This window comes from Phragmites australis, chromosome 17 (genome assembly GCF_958298935.1).
Source record: "Phragmites australis chromosome 17, lpPhrAust1.1, whole genome shotgun sequence".
Classification (NCBI taxonomy): domain Eukaryota; kingdom Viridiplantae; phylum Streptophyta; class Magnoliopsida; order Poales; family Poaceae; genus Phragmites; species Phragmites australis.
In genome coordinates this window covers 3,985,139-3,991,392 of record NC_084937.1, presented here as the reverse complement: position 1 = coordinate 3,991,392, position 6,254 = coordinate 3,985,139, and the positions used below count along the sequence as shown (strand labels likewise).

Sequence of the window (6,254 nt, the reverse complement as noted above, 5' to 3'; positions counted from 1 at the left end):
ATGCCTAGTAGGAAGGCTTACCGTGTGGTTGGGAGGGGGTGAGCACAACTCTCGACGTCGCGAAGTGACTGAGTTGACCGGGCAAGGAGGAGGCAATTTCTGCCATTGAGCCAGGAGCAGTTGATGTCCCACTGGCGCACTTGGGTGCCTCTGCGGAAGCCAAATCCTTTGCCGGTCTCTTCTCCCCATGCGCGGAGGCTTGGTGTGCAGTCTATTCACCCCTAGCTAGCTCAGGGTGAGATTGGTCACTCCAGTGCAAGCCAACACCACTCATAAGACCTCTGCCCAGGGTCGATGATGGACTATGAGCAATCTAGTTACCCTTGGCTGACTCAGGGCGAGGTTGGTCACTTCTCTGCTGACCAGCACTTCTCGTAGAACTTCCACTTGTGGTTAGTTTTGGACCCGAGGTAGGCTAGCTATTTCTACAACCAGATGGTTTGGAGGCGTGACCAGACAGATTAGGAGGCAGGGCCATGCTTCGTTGTGCGTCGAGATGGAGGTCGTGGTGAATTCCCCTCCCTGAGGCGGTTTGATTGGAGGCCTCTAGAACCTTGTCAATGATTGGATGCAGAACGTCGACCTCAAGGAGGCACTGCAATGGCGCCAATTATGAAAATCTAACTCCTGAAAAAGCTCGGTGGTAGGAATTTTGGAAATACCAAACTTATGCTCCTGTGCTGTGCTCTCTCCAACGAGGTGAGTGCGCTGGGCGGAGGACCAACTTTCCTTAGGGAGGCCAATATTAGGATTCAGATCTGTGAGTCGATGACATCGTTAGTGAGATCTAAATAGCAGAAGAGATGTGAGAGGTCACACACCTATAGAAAAAGGCAACACCAAGGAAACGACAACGGGGTTACCTATGCCTCTCTCTTGGGTGACATCGCTCGGACAAGAGTACAAGAATGCTATATGTGCTTGCCTCCAGAGGGGGCGCAACCGGCACTTAATGAAGTCATGGACGACGTCCGACCTCATCAGCCTGGCTTCTCGAAGATGGCCAACCCGCTTGGCTAGGGTCAGTAGCTCCAGGGTAGTCACGGGTGAATTCCCCCAGTTGTCTGTAACCTGCGCCAGCGTGCTAAGGATGTGGAGGTTGTCCATGGAACGGTCGCCTGTGAGGTAGAACCAATCCTCCCTCTAGCCTAACTGTGACGACTTGAGGCCCACCTCAATGTAGAAGTCCATGGCGCCATCACGAAGGCGGAACCCGCAGCTTCCGGTGGGCGGCCCGGTCACTGACCAAGTGTAGAAGAACTGAAAGAGATCGATACATGGCTCAACCCCAACGAAGTTCTCACATAGGTGAGCAAAGATGCTCAACATGAGAATGAAGTTGGGATTGAGATGGAGGTGGAATATGTCATAGAAGGAGATGACGATGGTGAAGAACTCAGAGAAGGGCTGCATGATGTCTGCCAAGTAGAATGAGATGAACAACATGATCTCCCTCTAGCAGGAGCGAGCGCACTCTCCTCAGAGCAATACCTCGAGGAAAGGCGATGGGTGAGGAGACTAGCATCGTACATTGTCTTTAGCCTCACCCTATCGCACTTGGATCTGGGGAAGGCGAGCTCCCTACTGGTGCACGCCATCGGACAAAATGGAAGATGCAGTGAGGGCAAGAATGGAGACAGAGACGAAGAGCTCTGAGTGTGAAGGCTTGGATGTTAAGGGAGATGATGAAAGGATTCATGGGGAACCATGGGTACTATAATTTAAAGGGCCTCCGTGGTATCTCAACCTTCGTGGGTTCTAATCAGCACGAAATTCTAAAGGCTGCGCGTGGGAAACTGAAATTCCTTCTGGTCTGGTGGCAATTAATGTTTCTCTCTCCCACATTTTCCTCTCTCTCTCTCTCTCTAGAAATTTAACCTCTCCTCGGGATATGGTTTCTTGATTAGACCACTAATATGGCTTGCATTGACAACCACTCCCTGGGCAAACTTATTATCATCTGGGGCACAAGTGGTGCAACTAGACCCGGCCATGTGGCATGCATAAATCACGGACCCCTGCGGCGAACCACTCAGTCCACCATATCCACGAGGGAGCTTGGGGGCTACTATCGGTGTATTAGGTAAGAGGGTACCCCATGAGGTGGGTCTCACACCGCCAAATGTTAGCTGACAGTAGGTATTGTCAGGACCGTGGCCTCATCGAGCGACTAGGGCGAGCTCCTGCGACTAACCTCCTGGTCGCAGAGCAAAATCTTGCGACCAGCCCTTGCTGGTTGCAGAGCAGGTACTCACCTACCCAGTCATGTCTTATTTAATGCTTCTCACTCGAGTATTTTCTTCCACAAGTGGTCAATTTCGGTGGGGCATGGTCGTGCGGTGGTGTGGTGTTGGAATGACACGTCCTGTAGTATTTAATGTTACGGGATGGTCTGACGAATGAGCGTGATGGAGTTCGGTTATGGTACAGGGCATGCAATATGACCAGAGCGGGGTTGGCGTACTTACGCACCGTCATGATGAGCTCGGAATAGCTAGGCTTCGTTAGGCGTAGGTCTGTCACTTGTTTTGGCATGGTCCATTTGTATAAACATATTTTCCCCTGATATATAAAGAGGTGAAGACCTTGCTTGTAGAGACAAGAGAACATACTTTGTAACAAGTTCACCCAACTCATAAGATAATACACAGGACGTAGGGCTATTATCCTACGGGAGGACTAAATCTGAATAAATCCTTGTGTTTTTAGGTCCAGTTCGATATACACCCACTAGAAACGTAGATTAATGCGTCCATCGTTAGGGTACCCCGGATTTATTATCAAGGATCATCCCCCAATAGGAGTAAAACCCTAATTACGTGTGTATCCTTTGTGGCGGCGTCCAGCAGATATATACTCAATTACGTGCCACAATTAGATTCTTAACCGACACAATTTTCATATTTGTTTGTCTACGCAGTAAAAAGAATAAAATTGTAAAAGGAGGCGCACATGTATAAGTTACTAGACCTAATTTCGGCAGACTATTCATGCAAGTGCCGTGCACTCGGCACCTTGCACCCTGGCAAGGTGAGTGAGAGCGTGCATGTTCTCCTAGTCCTCTCATCCACACATGTAAAGTGGGTGAAGAAAATAATTCTTTTTAAGTTCATCTCCTTCACCTCCACTAGTAAGGTGGGACTAAAAATGCACCCCTACCTCCATTTAGTTAGGCCTTTAAAATGTATTTAAAATTGCTTAAATATAATAAGCCAAACCCATATATTCTAACGAAAAGAGCATGCTGAGTGCCAGGCCAAAGTCAGCAATCTTGAGCTGCCCATCAGCTCCGATGAGTAAATTATTTGGTTTACCCCTGCAGCACAACAGCTTGTCAAAGGTTGCTTTCTTTAAAAGAAAATTAGCAAGATAGTAGGTACCTCTGTAGCACCCATTTCTTATGGCAGGAAGCTAGACCTTTCAACATCATCTGAACATATGATTCTGTGTCAGCTGGAGAAAATACAATGTTCATATCTCATATGGCAGCTTCCAAGTCAGTCTCCATGAATTAGGTCTATAATATTATGATCTTTCAGCTCCTTGAGCAGTTTAATTTGCTTCAATGCAGTGAAGTTCACACCTTCCTTGTACTTCCCTAGCCTGATTTTCTTAATCGCAACTGTGTTCCCATCTGAAAAGGAACATCATGCAACATCTCATGAACTATTAGCTCAATCAGAACAAAGTGCCACTGTAAAATCTGAAGAGCAACAACAATAGTGGGAAGAATAAGCTATGGCAACACTAAATGCAAAAGCGCTGAAACTTCATAAAATTAAATTAAGAGAAGAATAAATTATGACAACGCTAAATTCATAAGCGCAGATATACTTCATAAAACCAATTCAAGAGAACTGAGAACACACCCCACATCTGTTGTCTCATTAGATCCCTACAACACAAAAATACATGAATCTAGAAGAAATTAAGCAACCCTACTATCCCACAGATGTACCAATACAACCTCCAATCTATCGCCTTCCCATTAAATGAGATAGCCTGAAACTTCGCCAGTAGTAAAGCTGAAAACCCATCAAAGCTTTGGCAAAACAAAACAGTGATCTATTTACTGGCTTACTGCAAAAGCTCTTAAAAATAGAGAAAAGATAAAATAATAGAAGAATTTAAAACCTTGACATTCTTTGTTTGAATCTTGGCGATGATCAAGGCTGCTGTGTTCAACATCCAAATTCCAGACCACCTGGGCAGGCCCGCATCTTTAGTCCCAAAATGCAACAAGAACGGCAAGTTAAACATATGTACATAGTTTACACAAGGAGAAAAATCCGGACATAATAATAGTTTGCTGCTCTTTCATAAATTTCGAAACAGCCCGCTGTCCCGGGCCCTGTTCGCTCTGCAGCGGCGTGTCGCGGTGCGCCACCATGCGGAGCTTCCTTACGTCGTACCCTTCCTTCTTGACCCTCCCCACCAGTTCGTTGCACACGACCTCGTCAAGTGCGGCTGCCTGCACAAGATCTACACACGCACACGTAGATCAGCAATGCATCATGCATGTGAAGCACGGAGCTAGACAGGTAAACAGGAGGAACTGGCAGCTTGGGCCGGGGCACGGACCCAGAGCTACCTCATGGAGGGCTGTGCGACGAACGTGTACATAGTCGCTGTTAACGTGGAGCTCCCAGTAGTCGCCTGTGACTAGGAAGACGGGGAGGAAGGGCGGCACGAAGAAGCGGACCTTGAGCTTGGTTTCGTCGCTGGCCGGGATGGCGAGCCACACAGTGCTCTCGATGTGACCTCGTACCAGATCAGGTACCCACGCCGCCAATGAGCCCTTTTTCATGGATTCGCTCGAGCGAGCCAGATCTGGCTACCGGGCAAAACACGCCATGGAAGGGGCAGATCATGCCTCCGGGGAAACCCTTCAGTGACGAGTGATAATGATTATGGGTTATGGGTTCGGGATCTGTCATTCTAAATATGTTATTAGCGACTAATCATTAGTAACAGGTTACGATTATTACTTATGAAGTCATTAATAATAGATCATAATCTTACCAGTCACTAATGACTCATTTTTCGTATTTTATAAACATGAAAAAGCTAAAAAAAATTCACCTAAGCCATTCCAATATAGGCCCATCACAACTCACCATGATTCACTTGATATTTTTCACATTGTTTTTTATTGTGCATCCCGTGAGAATCGAACCTAAGATCTTCGCTCGCGCGTGTAACCACCTTACCATCTCACCTATTATGTAGTTATGATAAAAATAAAATATTTTATCCTTTTAACAGTTTCGCCAAAACTCATGAGTGATAGATCGTAACCGTGACCTATCACTCATAACTGAATAGTGACAGGTCAAAATCTTGATCCATTACTAACATCCTATTTTTCCAAATCACGTAGTTACATCCGTTTCTCAACTTTTCTAGTCCCATTGCACTGCATATTCCTCAGTTCTTAAATTGCAATTACCAAAGTCTAAAGGGTGCAATTACATCAATTCATTCTTTTAAATAAATTTAACCATTGCAGGATTAGATCCACAGTGACTACCACTTCTTTCTCTTGGACCATTGCAATTTAATAGATGACTGGGAGTGTCTCTGATTTCAACATTTTTTTTTACTATATGAACATCTACATAAAAATTAAATCCGTTTCCCGCCACTTCGTTGAGTTCTGCAAATTTTTTGAGCCCAAATTAGTCTTGGATGATTGAATTCACACCCTCTGAAATTTCTACACTATTTTTGGAACACGCGTTTATATCTATAACCTTTACTCCTTATATTAAACTTGAGTAGAATTGTATAATTGTTCCAATTCTAATGCTGATGTGGTGAGAAAAATAAGAGAAAAATAAAAGAAAAATAAAAAAATATTTGTACCTAATTTTATTCAACGTGTGAATGAAAATTCATAAAATAAGTGAAACATAAGTTGTAACTTGTTGATATATTTTTTTTATAAATATTTGTAGTCTCGTACCTCTTTAGTCTGAGTCTTAGTTATAAGTATGGTTATAAGTTTAGTGTTTATATTTTTGCTTTTATGAGTAAATATTTAGCTATAGCATAGTTGCAAGCTTTTTGCATAATATATATTTAGATTTGCAAAGTATGTTGGTTTTTAGTTGGAAAAATTAAGTAAGAAAATAGTAGTTCTCACTTGAGAAGTAGCTTGCCAGCTCTAATAACAGAGCTGAGTAATTGGGTTACAGATATTGGTTATGACCGTCACTTATCATTAACTTAGAGAGATCTATTATTGATGATAA

The 6,254-nt window shown here is 44.2% G+C and overlaps 1 long non-coding RNA gene across 1 annotated transcript; it reads right to left on the bottom strand.

Moving 5' to 3' along the window:
* Positions 1-3,119: 3,119 nt before the first annotated feature.
* LOC133897755 (uncharacterized) lies at positions 3,120-4,886 on the bottom strand. Its single transcript, XR_009905958.1, has 4 exons — positions 4,592-4,886; positions 4,135-4,482; positions 3,381-3,634; positions 3,120-3,316 (listed from the first exon to the last, which is right to left on the bottom strand). It is a non-coding gene; the product is annotated as an uncharacterized LOC133897755 (long non-coding RNA).
* Between the last annotated feature and the right edge of the window lie 1,368 nt (positions 4,887-6,254).